The sequence below is a fragment of the Salmo trutta genome, chromosome 10 (genome assembly GCF_901001165.1).
Source record: "Salmo trutta chromosome 10, fSalTru1.1, whole genome shotgun sequence".
NCBI lineage: Eukaryota > Metazoa > Chordata > Actinopteri > Salmoniformes > Salmonidae > Salmo > Salmo trutta.
The window spans coordinates 41,689,522-41,707,280 of record NC_042966.1 but is presented as its reverse complement, the minus strand read 5'-3'; positions in this window follow the sequence as shown (position 1 = coordinate 41,707,280).

Here is a 17,759-nt window from a genome sequence, read left to right as displayed (position 1 = left end):
ATCTAGAATCGGCTTTCTATTTCGCAACATAGCATCCTTCACTCATGCTGCCAAACATACCCTCGTAAAACTGACTAACCTACCGATCCTTGACTTCGGCGATGTCATTTACAAAATAGCTTCCAATATTCTACTCAGCAAATTGGATGCAGTCTATCACAGTGGCATCCGTTTTGTCACCAAAGCCCCATATACTACCCACCACTGCGACCTGTATGCTCTCATTGGCTGGCCCTCACTTCATATTCGTCGCCAAACCCACTTGCTCCAGGTCATCTATAAGTCTTTGCTAGGTAAATCCCCCCCTTATCTCAGCTCACTGGTCACCATAGCAGCACCCACCCGTAGCACACGCTCCAACAGGTATATTTCAGTGGTCACCCCCAAAGCCAATTCCTCCTTTGGCCGCCTTACCTTCCAGTTCTCTGCTGCCAATGACTGGAACGAATTGCAAAAATGAGTCTCCAGCTTCAGTGATATCTCCCTCACTAACTTTAAGCACCAGCTATCAGAGCAGCTCACAGATTACTGCACCTGTACATAGCCCATCCAACTACCTCATCCCCATACTGTTCATTATTTTTTTTTGCTCCTTTGCCCCCCAATATCTCTACTTGCACGTTCATCTATCACTCCAGTGTTTAATTGCTAAATTGTAATTATTTCACCACCATGGCCTATTTATTTCCTTACCTCCCTTATCTTACCTCATTTGCACACACTGTATATAGACTTTTCTTTTGTGTTATTGACTGTATGTTTGTTTATTCCATGTGTAACTCTGTGTTGTTTGTCACACTACTTTGCTTTATCTTGGCCAGGTCGCAGTTGCAAATGAGAACTTGTTCTCAAGTAGCCTACCTGGTTAAATAAAGGACTTGTTCTCAACTAGCCTACCTGGTTAAATAAAGTACTTGTTCTCAACTAGCCTACCTGGTTAAATAAAGGACTTGTTCTCAACTAGCCTACCTGGTTAAATAAAGTACTTGTTCTCAACTAGCCTACCTGGTTAAATAAAGTACTTGTTCTCAACTAGCCTACCTGGTTAAATAAAGTACTTGTTCTCAACTAGCCTACCTGGTTAAATAAAGGACTTGTTCTCAACTGGCCTACCTGGTTAAATAAAGGACTTGTTCTCAACTAGCCTACCTGGTTAAATAAAGGACTTGTTCTCTACTGGCCTACCTGGTTAAATAAAGGACTTGTTCTCAACTAGCCTACCTGGTTAAATAAAGGTGAAATAAAATAAAATAATTGCTGGGCGAAGACATGAGCATCTTGTCATTTATATCAATATCTCTGGGTAATTTCAATCTAGTTAACTTATCCCATTAGTCTAGTCATATTCTGGTGGGAACTGAGAATCTTCTCAGCAAGAACACGAACAAGAAACTAGAAAGGGGCGGCAGGTATCCTAGTGGTTAGAGAGTTGGACTAATAACTGAAAGGTTGCAAGATCAAAACCCTGAGCTGACAAGGTAAAAATCTGTTGTACTACCCATGAACAAGGCAGTTTAACCCACTGTTCCCCGGTCGGCTGTCATTGAAAATATGAATTTGTTCTTAACTGACTTGCCTAGGTTGAATACAGAAGACCACAACAGTCAAGTGGTATTTAGAGGAGATTAGTGTTTAGGACAGTAGGATAGTGTTTATGGCTTTACATATCGTCAGACACTTCCTTACTTAGATTTACGTGTGTTTTGGGTATATGTTGTGAAACGGTTAGATATTACGCCACTGTCGGAGCTAGAAACACAAGAATTTCGCTACAACCGCAATAACATCTGCTAAACACCTGTATGTGACCAATACACTTTTATTTTATTTGACATTTGACATTTGATTTGATTTCGTGCCACCTATGGAGAGTTTTCTGTAATGTATTTGCTGCTTCGGTCAGTATCTAGTCCACAAATCAACTGTTGAGAAGAGGGCCCTCTATACCAGTAGTCAGCTGTTGATTAGAGGGCCCTCTATACCAGTAATCAACTGTTGAGAAGAGGGCCCTCTATACCAGTAGTCAACTGTTGAGAAGAGGGCCCTCTATACCAGTAATCAACTGTTGAGAAGAGGGCCCTCTATACCAGTAGTCAACTGTTGAGAAGAGGGCCCTCTATACCAGTAATCAACCATTGAGAAGAGGGCCCTCTATACCAGTAATCAACTGTTGAGAAGAGAAAGAACATTACTGACAAAGAATCCATCCTGTGTAGAAACAAATTACGTATGGGATGTGTGTGTGTGTGTGTCTTTTTCTGTGTTTCAGAGTTTAGGAGGCGTGAGAAAGCAACATAGAACAACATGTTGTCAAGCAGTCAGTCAGACAGGATTTGTACTAACCTCTCTACGAGGGCATCATTATGGCAAACTTTGTTTGTGTGTGTGCGTGTCTGTGTGTCAACGAGTCCACGTGTGTCCGTGTGTGTGTGTGCGTGCATCTGCACTTGGGTATGTCATTATAACAAATTGGATTTAGTCTCTGTCTCCAACCACCAGCTGGTATCTCAACCACAACCTTCTGCTGCATAAACATATAGTGAAAACTCCATTTCGTCTCTATTTAACATATATATAATTTTGCTAAGATTGATGCGTCCCAAATGGCACCCTATTCCCTATATAGTGCGCTACTTTAGACCAGAGCCCTATGGCACCCTATTCCCTACATCGTGCGCTACTTTAGACCAGAGCCCTATGGACACTGGTCAAAAGTAGTGCACTATATCGGGTGCTCACCCATAAAAGGATGAATTAATTCAAGGTTTTAATAAATATTTCCATCCAATCGAAAATTCAGTCAGAAAAACAACAGTCCCAAACTGTCTCTATCATGTTGAAAAGTTAGATTATTTACTCTGAGAATGTAGCATGTTTATAGTGAATGGAATGTCATCACAGACATGATCAACACGTCGTCACTGCTCTATAGAACTCCGCGGAAGAACGGCGTTAACCTTTTTATTTAACTAGGCAAGTCAGTTAAGAACAAATTATTATTTACAAAGACGGCCTACATGTTCTTAACTGACTTGCTTAGTTAAATAAAGTGTCAAATAATGATTTACATATTTTCATAAAATGTTTTATTTTGAATTTATCCATACTATTTTCATCCTTCCACAAGATATAGTTCCAACACAAATCTAGTGTTGATACCCAAGCCCGCTGGTCGTTCGTTTGATCGGTTCGGTTGCCAGAGACGCTTGCTAGCTAGCCAACTTTAAGCTGTTTTCTAGTGACATTTATTTGGATACATCCATAACAACGGGCTAATGAGGTGCGATTTCGCCTGGCGTAGAAAATGTGCTCACTCGTCAGGACACTGTTGTTCAGAGGAGCTAGCCAACAAACACAGCTAAACACAATCACTTCAAACTGAAGCTGGAAAGACTGGAAACTAGCTGCACTTCGTTTAGTTTGACCTGTTTTCTACTGATATATATTTGTATATATCTATGAAAATAATTATGCTTATTCATTGTACATTTTAGTCATTTAGCAGACACTCTTATCCAGAGCAACTTACAGTAGTGAATACATAAATTTGACTTTAATTTCATGCATTTTATATATACATATATATATTTTTTTGTACTGGCTGCCCGTGGGAATCAAACCCACAACCCTGGCATTGCACACACCATGCTGGCGTTGCAAACACCATGCTCTACCAACTGAGCAACAGGGAAGGCCATGATGTCGACTGGCTGAGAAAAGCTGCCTGCCTGTCTGTCTCGACTCCCGACACGTTCATTACTATGCGGCAGCTGGAGATCGAATTTGAATATTGAAACAATGTTGAAAATGTCGGAGAGACAGACAGCAAGGTTTATACAAATCTTTGCTGTTAAAAACTAATTGTTCGTCTAAAAGAAATGTGAGATAATGTCTAGATGCTTTTTATAGTGGAGATCAAGTTTATAAATTGCCTGGCTGGGCTGATGAGACAGTGGACTGCGCAGTCAGTTGGAACAGAGTAAATAGGCATTTTATCGACATAGATTTAGCCAGTGGTAATTTTGTGGAATAGACACCGGCTGGAATGTGGTTTTAACCAATCAGCGTCCAGGATTAGACCCACCCGTTGTATAAACACAGTTGAAACGGAACCTCTCAGCTTAGATTGATCGCCGTTACAGGCAGTGGAAGCCAAGGATCTGGAGGTGAACATGACGAAGGTATCAAGTTGATTTTGATTGATCCAACCAGTGGAAATACCTCCTAATGGTTAACACCTCACAACACCAAATATGGAAGAGATACAACCAAGAGTGGTGCAGTCTAAACTATTTTATTAAACATTTTTTTTTAAATTTAACTAGGAAAGCCAGTTAAGAGCAAATTCTTATTTACAATGACGGCCTACACCAGCCCAACCCGGAAGACGCTGGGCCGGTTGTGATACAGCCTGGATCCGAACCAGGGTCTGTAGTGACGCCTCTAGCACTGAGACGCAGTGCCTTAGACCGCTGCGCCACTCGGGAGTCCCGAACAACGGTCACAGCAAATCAACATTCTTATTTCATCAACACGGTCAACTACAAAAGTGAGTTTAACGTTGTAATATTGTAGAGAACAATTTAATGATTAATTGAATGTGATTCATAATGACATAGGGCAAAAGAAAAATAGGTTAAGACGTTCATTTAGGAGCACCTTCTTGAATTGATCGGGTTTTTTTTCTCTGCGTTGTACAGCAGTGAGTGAACGCCCTACACTATATAGGGAATAGGATGTTATTTGGGATGCTGGCATGTATTGTTATTGTCACGTCCTGACCAGTAAAAGGGGTTGTCATTATAGATGGTCAGGGCGTGGCAGGGGGTTGTTTGTTTTGTGTGTTTGGATATTGTGGGTTTAGGTTCTAGTTTTCTTATTTCTATGTTTAAATCTAGCTTTTCTATTTCTATGTGAGTTTTGACAATGACCTCCAATTAGAGACAGTTGGTTGTTGTTGTCTCTAATTGGAGGCCATATTTAGTTGTGTTTGTTTTCACTTGTGTTTGTGGGTGGTTGTTTCTAGTATAGTCTGTGCACCTTACTGGACTGTTTTTGTCGTTTGTTTTATTTTGATTAAGTGTTTTCTTTAATAAAATAAGAAGATGAGCACTTGACCCGCTGCGTTTTGGTCCCCCTTCAACGACGCCTGTAACAGTTATTGGAGTGGAGCGATGACGATGACGCTCAGAGCTCTTGACAGAACCACCGACGGTATTCACCCAATGAATGATGCTGTTTAAACTTCTGCATCAATAGCTTGATTACACCAGCCTTGTGATGACGATTATCATGTTGATTGTGTTAGCAAGGATGGGACATTATTATTATTATTATTATTAGTTGTTTATTATGCATCCTTCTGTAAGCCTATTATTGTGTAATACAGGCAATGACTGGTCACACTGGTGATAATGGTGTAATACAGTCAATGACTGGTCACACTGGTGATAATGGTGTAATACAGTCAATGACTGGTCACACTGGTGATAATGGTGTAATACAGTCAATGACTGGCCACACTGATGATAATGGTGTAATACAGTCAATGACTGGTCACACTGGTGATAATGGTGTAATACAGTCAATGACTGGTCACACTGGTGATAATGGTGTAATACAGTCAATGACTGGTCACACTGGTGATAATGGTGTAATACAGTCAATGACTGGTCACACTGGTGATAATGGTGTAATACAGTCAATGACTGGTCACACTGATGATAATGGTGTAATACAGTCAATGACTGGTCACACTGGTGATAATGGTGTAATACAGTCAATGACTGGTCACACTGGTGATAATGGTGTAATACAGTCAATGACTGGTCACACTGGTGATAATGGTGTAATACAGTCAATGACTGGTCACACTGGTGATAATGGTGTAATACAGTCAATGACTGGTCACACTGATGATAATGGTGTAATACAGTCAAAACACGTTTAGTCATTTAGCAGACGCTCTTATCCATAGCCACTTACAATTAGTGCATTCATCTTAAGATGAATGCATATCACAGTTGTGATAACAACATATCACAGTTGTAGCAAGTACATTTCCCCTCAACAAAGTAGTTCTCAGCAAAGTCAGTGGTAGTAGGAAAAGACAAGTGCATTTTTTTGTGGGGGGGGGGGGATTTATTTATGGTACTTTTTCTTTAAGATAATCTTATTGAGACATAGAGCGCTCTGTCTGATCCTAACTTCAAACAGATTGACGTACAGTATCTATGGAGATGGGGTTTTACCCATATAAATGTCTAGAACAATCTTTCCATTTCATTCAGGTTGGTTCAATATCCGTTTAGTGTATTCATCATTATTGCCAATGCATAATTGTTTATGCATATTCGTGTTCCCAAACAGTCAAGGACTGGTCACGTACTGACGGATTAACAGTCAAGGACTGGAACGACTGTAGAAGAGAGCGAGAGTTTGACTCAACATCCATTGTTTGTACTGACGGATTAACAGTCAAGGACTGGTCACGTACTGACGGATTAACAGTCAAGGACTGGTCACGTACTGACGGATTAACAGTCAAGGACTGGTCACGTACTGACGGATTAACAGTCAAGGACTGGTCACGTACTGACGGATTAACAGTCAAGGACTGGTCACGTACTGACGGATTATGGCTGAACGACTGTAGAAGAGAGCGAGAGTTTGACTCAACATCCATTGTTTGTTCATCATTTACTTCCTCATTTTTCTTGATCATTTATTATAATGCCTATTATGGGCTCATTTAAATCATGAATCTCATGATAGATGAATATCTCTTGTGTTGAGCACCTAATTAAATACCCAAAATCTTGGCAGTCTGGTCTGCGTCTGCCCCCTATAGACAAGGCAGTCTGGTCTCCGTCTGCCCCTATAGACAAGGCAGTCTGGTCTCCGTCTGCCCCCTATAGACAAGGCAGTCTGGTCTCCGTCTGCCCCCTACAGACAAGGCAGTCTGGTCTCCGTCTGCCCCCTATAGACAAGGCAGTCTGGTCTCCGTCTGCCCCCTATAGACAACGCAGTCTGGTCTCCGTCTGCTCCCTATAGACAAGGCAGTCTGGTCTCCGTCTGCCCCCTATAGACAAGGCAGTCTGGTCTCCGTCTGCCCCCTATAGACAAGGCAGTCTGGTCTCTGTCTGCCCCTATAGACAAGGCAGTCTGGTCTCCGTCTGCCCCCTACAGACAAGGCAGTCTGGTCTCTGTCTGCCCTCTACAGACAAGGCAGTCTGGTCTGCGTCTGCCCCCTATAGACAAGGCAGTCTGGTCTGCGTCTGCCCCTATAGACAAGGCAGTCTGGTCTGCGTCTGCCCCTACAGACAAGGCAGTCTGGTCTCCATCTGCCCCCTACAGACAAGGCATTCTGGTCTCTGTCTGCCCCCTATAGACAAGGCAGTCTGGTCTCCGTCTGCCCCCTATAGACAAGGCAGTCTGGTCTCCGTCTGCCCCCTACAGACAAGGCAGTCTGGTCTCCGTCTGCCCCCTATAGACAAGGCAGTCTGGTCTCCGTCTGCCCCCTATAGACAACGCAGTCTGGTCTCCGTCTGCTCCCTATAGACAAGGCAGTCTGGTCTCCGTCTGCCCCCTATAGACAAGGCAGTCTGGTCTCCGTCTGCCCCCTATAGACAAGGCAGTCTGGTCTCTGTCTGCCCCTATAGACAAGGCAGTCTGGTCTCCGTCTGCCCCCTACAGACAAGGCAGTCTGGTCTCTGTCTGCCCTCTACAGACAAGGCAGTCTGGTCTGCGTCTGCCCCCTATAGACAAGGCAGTCTGGTCTCCGTCTGCCCCCTACAGACAAGGCAGTCTGGTCTCTGTCTGCCCTCTACAGACAAGGCAGTCTGGTCTGCGTCTGCCCCCTATAGACAAGGCAGTCTGGTCTGCGTCTGCCCCTATAGACAAGGCAGTCTGGTCTGCGTCTGCCCCTACAGACAAGGCAGTCTGGTCTCCATCTGCCCCCTACAGACAAGGCATTCTGGTCTCTGTCTGCCCCCTATAGACAAGGCAGTCTGGTCTCCGTCTGCCCCCTATAGACAAGGCAGTCTGGTCTCCGTCTGCCCCCTACAGACAAGGCAGTCTGGTCTCCGTCTGCCCCCTATAGACAAGGCAGTCTGGTCTCCGTCTGCCCCCTATAGACAACGCAGTCTGGTCTCCGTCTGCTCCCTATAGACAAGGCAGTCTGGTCTCCGTCTGCCCCCTATAGACAAGGCAGTCTGGTCTCCGTCTGCCCCCTATAGACAAGGCAGTCTGGTCTACATCTGCCCCCTATAGACAAGGCAGTCTGGTCTCTGTCTGCCCCCTATAGACAAGGCAGTCTGGTCTCTGTCTGCCCCCTACAGACAAGGCAGTCTGGTCTCCGTCTGCCCCCTATAGACAAGGCAGTCTGGTCTCCATCTGCCCCCAACAGACAAGGCAGTCTGGTCTCCGTCTGCCCCCTATAGACAAGGCAGTCTAGTCTCCGTCTGCCCCTACAGACAAGGCAGTCTGGTCTCTGTCTGCCCCCTATAGACAAGGCAGTCTGGTCTCCGTCTGCCCCTACAGACAAGGCAGTCTGGTCTCCATCTGCCCCCAACAGACAAGGCAGTCTGGTCTCTGTCTGCCCCCTATAGACAAGGCAGTCTGGACTGAACAGCTAATAAAGACTTTTTATTTTCACTATGACAATGTAACAGGGATATCTAATAATATTTCAAAGCATTATGACAATGTTTCCTTTTTTAAATCCTGTAGCTTAAATCTATAGGCTGGCTGCTAATTTTTTTAATGACTGTCTTCCCTGAGAAGCTTTAATGAAGAGCCCTGCAGTTGTATTTGGGTTCTGCTGCTGTTCTGTGTGTGTGTGTGTGTGTGTGCACGTGTGTGTGTGTGTGCACGTGTGTGTGTGTGTGTGACCGCTGCGGTTTTCTTTGGGTGCTGCCTGCCAATGCTGCTTGTCTGGTGGACATTATCATAAATTCTCTGTGGCGTAGGGGCTGGTGGGCTGGTGGGCTGGGGGGCTGGTGGGTGAGGAGGGTAACATTTGTAAAACGTATTCCTCTTCTCTGCCTGATGACTGGGTAACAGTGCCGAGAGAGAGAGAGAGGCCTTGGCGGTAGGAGATGAATCATCATAAAAGGCAACAGGCCCTGTGCTTTTATTCTAAAATAATGGCTATGTCCCAAACGACACCCTATTCACTAAAGTAGTGGACTTTAAAGGGATAAGGGTGCCATTTGGAACGAAGCCAAGGTGGCTGGCAGAACGCATCGCTCCAAGGTGCAATAGGATGGCAGAGTTAAAAAGCACCTTTAACGCGTTTTCCATTCATTCTGTCCTGTCCCTTCTTTTCATGCATTATATAATGAGTTCAGGAACAGACTGACTTTGAAAGCCATGTGTATTTTGTGTCTCTATAAGAGATGTATTAAATTCTCACTATGCGTAGTCTGGAGTACTGCTGCTTTTCTGCTCTTCCTGATCATTAATTACACCCTAAATCAGTCCCTAATTAGAGGGGGGGAAATGAACAAAACCTGTGGAGCTGGCTTCCAGGTCTTTATAATTACGGGGAGCTGGCTTCCAGGTCTTTATAGTTGCGTGGAGCTGGCTTCCAGGTCTTTATAGTTACATGGAGCTGGCTTCCAGGTCTTTATAGTTACATGGAGCCGGCTTCCAGGTCTTTATAATTATGGGGAGCTGGCTTCCAGGTCTTTATAGTTACGTGGAGCTGGCTTCCAGGTCTTTATAGTTACTTGGAGCTGGCTTCCAGTTCTTTATAGTTACTTGGAGCTGGCTTCCAGATCTTTATAGTTACATGGAGCTTGCTTCCAGGTCCATCGCTCCAAGGTGCAACCTTGTCTGTCCAAGGTTCTCAAGAAGAAGCACATTAAGGTCCTGGAGTGGCCTAGCCAGTCTCCAGACCTTAATCCCATGGAAAATCTGTGGAGGGAGCTGAAGGTTCGAGTTGCCAAACGTCAGCCTCGAAACCTTAATGACTTGGAGAAGATCTGCAAAGAGGAGTGGGACAAAATCCCCCCTGAGATGTGCGCAAACCTGGTGGCCAACTACAAGAAACGTCTGACCTCTGTGATTGCCAACAAGGGTTTTGCCACCAAGTACTAAGTCATGTTTTGCAGAGGGGTCAAATACTTATTTCCCTCATTAAAATGCAAATCAATTCATAACATTTTTTCCATGCGTTTTTCTGGATTTTTTGTTGTTATTCTGTCTCTCACTGTTCAAATAAACCTACCATTACAATTATAGACTGATCATTTCTTTGTCAGTGGGCAAATGTACATCAGCAGAGGATCAAATACTTTTTTCCCTCACTGTACATAGCCCATCGGTAAACAGCCCATCTATCTACCTCATCCCCATACTGTATTTATTGACTTATCTTGCACCTTTGCACCCATGTATCTCTACTTGCACATTCATCTTCTGCACATCTACCATTCCAGTGTTTAATTGCTATATTGTAATTACTTCTCCACCATGGCCTATTTATTGCCTTAATTCCCTTATCTTACCTCATTTGCACTCACTGTATATAGACTTTTTGTTTTATTTTTTCTACTGTATTATTGACTGTATGTTTGTTTTTACTCCATGTGCAACTCTGTGTTGTTGTATGTTTTCGAACTGCTATGCTTTATCTTGACCAGGTCGCAGTTGCAAATGAGAACTTGTTCTCAACTAGCCTACCTGGTTAAATAAAGGTGAAATAAATCAAAAATAAAATAAACCTGAAAGGCCGACCATGAGACCACGCAGCCGTCATACCGTTGAGGAAGGAGATACGTTCTGTCTCTGAGAGATGAACGTACGTTGATGCGAAAAGTGCAAATCAATCCCAGAACAACAGCAAAAGACCTGGAGGAAACAGGTTATGTCCCATATCGACATAACCTGAGAGGCCGCTCAGCAAGGAAGAAGCCACTGCTCCAAAACCGCCATAAAAAGGCCAGACTACGTTTTTGTAACTGCACATGGTGACAAAGATTGTACTTTTTGGAGAAATGTCCTCTGGTCTGATGAAACAATAATGTAACTGTTTGGCCATAATGACCATTGTTATGTTTGGAGGAAAAAGGGGGAGCCTTGCAAGTCGAAGAACACCATCCCAACAGTGAAGCACGGGGGTGGCAGCATCATGTTGTGGGGGTGCTTTGCTGCAGGAGGGACTGATGCACTTCACAAAATAGATGGCATCATGAGGCAGGAAAATTATGTGGATATATTGAAGCAACATCTCAAGACATCAGTCAGGAAGTTAAAGGTTGGTTGCAAATGGGTCTTCCAAATGGGCAATGACACCAAGCATACTTCCAAAGTTGTGGCAAAATGGCTTAAGGACAACAAAGTCAAGGTATTGGAGTGGTCATCACCAAGCCCTGACCTCAATCCTATAGAAAATTTGTGGGCAGAACTGAAAAAGCGTGCGCGAGCAAGGAGGCCTAGAAACCTGACTTACACCAGCTCTGTCAGGAGGAATGGGCCACAATTCACCCAACTGATTGTGGGAAGCTTGTGGAAGGCTACCCAAAACATTTGACCCAAGTTAAACAATTTAAAGGCAAAGCTACCAAATACTAATTGAGTGTATGTAAACTTCTGACCCACTGGGAATGTGATGATAGAAATAAAGCTGAAATAAATCATTCTCTCTACTATTATTCTGACATTTCACATTCTTAAAATAAAGTGGTGATCCTAACTGACCTAAGACAGGGAATTTTTACTATGATTAAATGTCAGGAATTGTGAAAAACTGAGTTTAAGTGTGTTTGGCTAAGGTGTATGTAAACTTCCGACTTCAACTGTACCTGAAGCTGGCTTCCTGTTTTTCTCAATGCAGATATGTTCTTGCATATGACCACTAGTGGGCAGTGCAGTTCAATCTACCGTGGTCCTGGCTACAGGCGGCGCTCACCTCACTGCTGTCCCCCACCCATTCAGCAACAATAGTCGTTTTTAGATTCTCTGCTGTGTTCCTCTCCTCCATGTTCTCTGGTCAGTACATGGGACTTCCTGTCCCACTTCTATTCAGTGTAATGGCTCGTTGTAGTGATGTATGACAGCGTGTTCATAGACTGCCAACAATCTGTTGTTAACACCATGTATGGTGTTTGTGCTTTGTACTTGCAGAGACATCATCGTACAATTTCTCCACCCGGGCCGTCAAAGTTTTTCGACATGGCATCTTCTTGTCTGGTTCTCGATATGCCATCAGGGCAGTGAAGACAACATCCTCTATCGCTGGTTATAGATATGCCATCAGGGCAGTGAAGACAACATCCTCTACCGCTGGTTATAGATATGCCATCAGGGCAGTGAAGACAACATCCTCTACCGCTGGTTATAGATATGCCATCAGGGCAGTGAAGACAACATCCTCTATCGCTGGTTATAGATATGCCATCAGGGCAGTGAAGACAACATTCTCTGACAATGGCTGCTTACCAATTGCAATAATGTTTGTAATCAGCGCTGTGATTTTCTCACTCTGTCCGTTATCGCACTTCTTTCCTGTGAACCTGTCTGTTGTTGGGGACCTGCACTGCCCACCTCTTTAAGGAATACCTGGGACCCCCCCCCCAAGTAAAAAGATATAGATGTACTATTGTAAAGTGGTTGTCCACTGGATATCATAAGGTGAATGCACCAATTTGTAAGTCGCTCTGGATAAGAGTGTCTGCTAAATGACATAAATGATATTCACTCTCTGCCATTTATCCAACTCTTATCCTTGGCGAATCATTTTAAAGATGCAAGAATAGCGGTTTTGACTGCCAGAAGTGACTTTTCATGGCAGGTTAGGAGGATTTTACGCAGCAGGTTACGAGAATGAACATGGCAGGTTAGAAGAATTTTACGCAGCAGGTTACGAGAATGAACATGGCAGGTTAGGAGGATTTTACGCAGCAGGTTACGAGAATTAACATGGCAGGTTAGGAGGATTTTACGCAGCAGGTTACGAGAATGAACATGGCAGGTTAGAATAATTTTACGCAGCAGGTTACGAGAATGAACATGGCAGGTTAGGAGGATTTTACGCAGCAGGTTACGAGAATTAACATGGCAGGTTAGGAGGATTTTACGCAGCAGGTTACGAGAATGAACATGGCAGGTTAGAATAATTTTACGCAGCAGGTTACGAGAATGAACATGGCAGGTTAGGAGGATTTTACGCAGCAGGTTACGAGAATTAACATGGCAGGTTAGGAGGATTTTACGCAGCAGGTTAGGAGAATTTTACGCAGCAGGTTAGGAGAATGAACATGGCAGGTTAGGAGAATGAACATGGCAGGTTAGGAGGATTAGGACAAGGGGAAGGTTATGGTTAGCTGAAATTGTCCCTGATGCGACTTGAACGTATCTAGCTACAACCAGGCCTGCCCTGAACACAGTCTTCGTTTCTACTAACGTGATTCTGCGCATTTCTCACCCTGTTCCCCATGTCAACAATGTCAGCGTGGTTGCATATGAAAGATGGGCACACTGATTAACATCAGTCCTGGTCTGTCTCTAAGCTCTGAGTCAGTCAGGTCCATGTGTGAACAGGGAAGTCGGTGTCATGGATACACGGGGTACCTTCGGGGAGAAACAGGAGAGCTGCTGTCCTATTACATTACAGGCCGACTCGGGCTATCAGAGAAACACTGAGCAAAGCTCTAGTCTTTGGGCATAATGATGTTTACCTATAATAGTGAAGAACAGAGCTCATATGTGCCTTGAGAGCTTTAGTTCTACTGTTGAAATGTTTAAAGAGTGGTTACATTTCTCCAGCCCCATCCATCAGCTTTAAGGCCTGCCATTTGTTTGTCTAAAAAAAGTAAATCTCAGATTGTAGCTTTAACGTATCAGCACCTTCGCTGCGTTAGAAATATCTCTTAGCAGCCCCCTCTCTCCCCAAGACCAGGAAGTTGACCCTGCGGCACATGTCATCAGTATGAGTGAAAAGAGATTCTTATCTTCTTCTCTCTCCACTTCTCCATCCCTCTGTCCATTCCTCCACCAACCTTCCCTCCCTCCGTCCGTCCATCTGTCCAGTTGAGCAATGACTAATGTGAAACGTAATATCTGTGATATCATCTAGATGCCCCCGCTCTCTCTCTCTCCCCCCTTCCCTCTCTGAGGACTGAGAGTGGTGTCATTAGATATTACCGTCTGAGTCTGGGCAGAAGGAGGAGGCCCGTGGGGAGCAATGGTCTGTTTGCAGCCATTAGGAGGTGTGTAACAGAAGACCAGAGGTAGAGGTAGAGAGAGGTAGAGAGAGAGGTAGAGAGAGAGAGGTAGAGAGAGAGAGGGGTAGAGAGAGAGGGGTAGAGAGAGAGAGGTAGAGAGAGAGAGGTAGAGAGAGAGAGGTAGAGAGAGAGAGGTAGAGAGAGAGAGGGGTAGAGAGAGAGGTAGAGAGAGAGAGGTAGAGAGAGAGAGGTAGAGGTGTAGAGAGGTAGAGAGAGAGAGGTAGAGAGAGAGAGGGGTAGAGAGAGAGGTAGAGAGAGAGAGGTAGAGAGAGAGAGGTAGAGGTGTAGAGAGGTAGAGGTGTAGAGAGGTAGAGGTAGAGAGGTAGAGGTAGAGGTAGAGAGAGAGAGGTAGAGAGGTAGAGGTAGAGAGGTAGAGGTAGAGAGGTAGAGAGGTAGAGATGTAGAGAGGTAGAGGTAGAGAGGTAGAGAGGTAGAGGTAGAGAGGTAGAGGTAGAGAGGTAGAGAGGTAGAGAGGTAGAGGTGTAGAGAGGTAGAGGTAGAGAGGTAGAGATGTAGAGAGGTAGAGGTAGAGAGGTAGAGGTAGAGAGGTAGAGAGGTAGAGAGGTAGAGAGGTAGAGGTAGAGAGGTAGAGGTAGAGAGGTAGAGGTAGAGAGGTAGAGGTAGAGGTGTAGAGAGGTAGAGGTAGAGGTAGAGAGGTAGAGATGTAGAGAGGTAGAGGTGTAGAGAGAGAGGTGTAGAGAGGTAGAGGTAGAGAGGTAGAGATGTAGAGAGGTAGAGGTAGAGAGGTAGAGGTAGAGGTAGAGGTAGAGAGGTAGAGGTAGAGGTAGAGAGGTAGAGGTAGAGAGGTAGAGGTAGAGAGGTAGAGGTAGAGAGGTAGAGGTAGAGAGGTAGAGGTAGAGAGATAGAGGTAGAGAGAGGTATATAGACAGAGAGAGAGGTGTAGAGAGAGAGAGATGGAGAGAGGTGGAGAGGGAGAGGGAAAAAAATGTGTTGAGAGAATGTGGGAATAGAATGGTGAAGGCTTTTCTTTTCCCTGCAAGACACCCAATGGCAGGAGAAATTACAAGCTACCCTCCTTCACTATACCTTTTTGCATGTCAGCCATGTTCAAATCAAATTTTAATAGTCACATGCGCCGAATACAACAGGTGTAGACCTTACAGTTAAATGCTTAATTACAAGCCCCTAAACAACAAGGCAGTTTAAAAAATATGAATAAGAATGATTAAGAAATTAAAGGAACAAGTAATTAAAGAGCAGCAGTAAAATAACAATAGCGAGACTATATTCAGGGGAGTACCAGTACAGAGTCAATGTGCGGGGGCACCGGTTAGTCGAGGTAATATGTACATGTAGGTAGAGTTATTAAAGTGGCTATGCATAGATAATAAACAGAGAGTAACAGCAGCGTGGAAGAGGGGGTGGGGCTATAGACAGAGGTTAGGGCTATAGACAGAGGTTAGGGCTATAGACAGAGGTTAGGGCTATAGATAGAGGTTAGGGCTATAGACAGAGGTTAGGGCTATAGACAGAGGTTAGGGCTATAGACAGAGGTTAGGGCTATAGACAGAGGTTAGGGCTATAGACAGAGGTTAGGGCTATAGATAGAGGTTAGGGCTATAGACAGAGGTTAGGGCTATAGACAGAGGTTAGGGCTATAGACAGAGGTTAGGGCTATAGACAGAGGTTAGGCCTATAGATAGAGGTTAGGGCTATAGACAGAGGTTAGGGCTATAGATAGAGGTTAGGGCTATAGACAGAGGTTAGGGCTATAGACAGAGGTTAGGGCTATAGACAGAGGTTAGGCCTATAGATAGAGGTTAGGGCTATAGACAGAGTTTAGGGCTATAGATAGAGGTTAGGGCTATAGACAGAGGTTAGGGCTATAGACAGAGGTTAGGGCTATAGACAGAGGTTAGGACTATAGACAGAGGTTAGGCCTATAGATAGAGGTTAGGGCTATAGACAGAGGTTAGGGCTATAGACAGAGGTTAGGGCTATAGACAGAGGTTAGGCCTATAGACAGAGGTTAGGGCTATAGACAGAGGTTAGGGCTATAGACAGAGGTTAGGGTTATAGACAGAGGTTAGGGCTATAGACAGAGGTTAGGGCTATAGACAGAGGTTAGGGCTATAGATAGAGGTTAGGGCTATAGACAGAGGTTAGGGCTATAGACAGAGGTTAGGGCTATAGACAGAGGTTAGGGCTATAGACAGAGGTTAGGGCTATAGACAGAGGTTAGGGCTATAGACAGAGGTTAGGCCTATAGATAGAGGTTAGGGCTATAGACAGAGGTTAGGCCTATAGATAGAGGTTAGGGCTATAGACAGAGGTTAGGGCTATAGATAGAGGTTAGGGCTATAGACAGAGGTTAGGGCTATAGACAGAGGTTAGGGCTATAGACAGAGGTTAGGCCTATAGATAGAGGTTAGGGCTATAGACAGAGGTTAGGGCTATAGATAGAGGTTAGGGCTATAGACAGAGGTTAGGGCTATAGACAGAGGTTAGGGCTATAGACAGAGGTTAGGACTATAGACAGAGGTTAGGCCTATAGATAGAGGTTAGGGTTATAGACAGAGGTTAGGGCTATAGACAGAGGTTAGGGCTATAGACAGAGGTTAGGGCTATAGACAGAGGTTAGGGCTATAGACAGAGGTTAGGGCTATAGACAGAGGTTAGGGCTATAGACAGAGGTTAGGGCTATAGACAGAGGTTAGGGCTATAGAAAGAGGTTAGGGCTATAGACAGAGGTTAGGGCTATAGACAGAGGTTAGGGCTATAGACAGAGGTTAGGGCTATAGACAGAGGTTAGGCCTATAGACAGAGGTTAGGCCTATAGATAGAGGTTAGGGCTATAGACAGAGGTTAGGGCTATAGACAGAGGTTAGGGCTATAGACAGAGGTTAGGCCTATAGATATAGGTTAGGGCTATAGATAGAGGTTAGGGCTATAGACAGAGGTTAGGGCTATAGACAGAGGTTAGGGCTATAGACAGAGGTTAGGCCTATAGACAGAGGTTAGGCCTATAGACAGAGGTTAGGGCTATAGACAGAGGTTAGGGCTATAGACAGAGGTTAGGCCTATAGATAGAGGTTAGGCCTATAGATAGAGGTTAGGGCTATAGACAGAGGTTAGGGCTATAGACAGAGGTTAGGGCTATAGACAGAGGTTAGGCCTATAGATAGAGGTTAGGGCTATAGACAGAGGTTAGGGCTATAGACAGAGGTTAGGCCTATAGATAGAGGTTAGGGCTATAGACAGAGGTTAGGGCTATAGACAGAGGTTAGGGCAATAGACAGAGGTTAGGGCTATAGACAGAGGTTAGGGCTATAGATAGAGGTTAGGGCTATAGACAGAGGTTAGGGCTATAGACAGAGGTTAGGGCTATAGACAGAGGTTAGGGCTATAGACAGAGGTTAGGGCTATAGACAGAGGTAAGGGCTATAGACAGAGGTTAGGGCTATAGACAGAGGTTAGGGCTATAGACAGAGGTTAGGGCTATAGACAGAGGTTAGGGCTATAGATAGAGTTTAGGGCTATAGACAGAGGTTAGGGCTATAGACAGAGGTT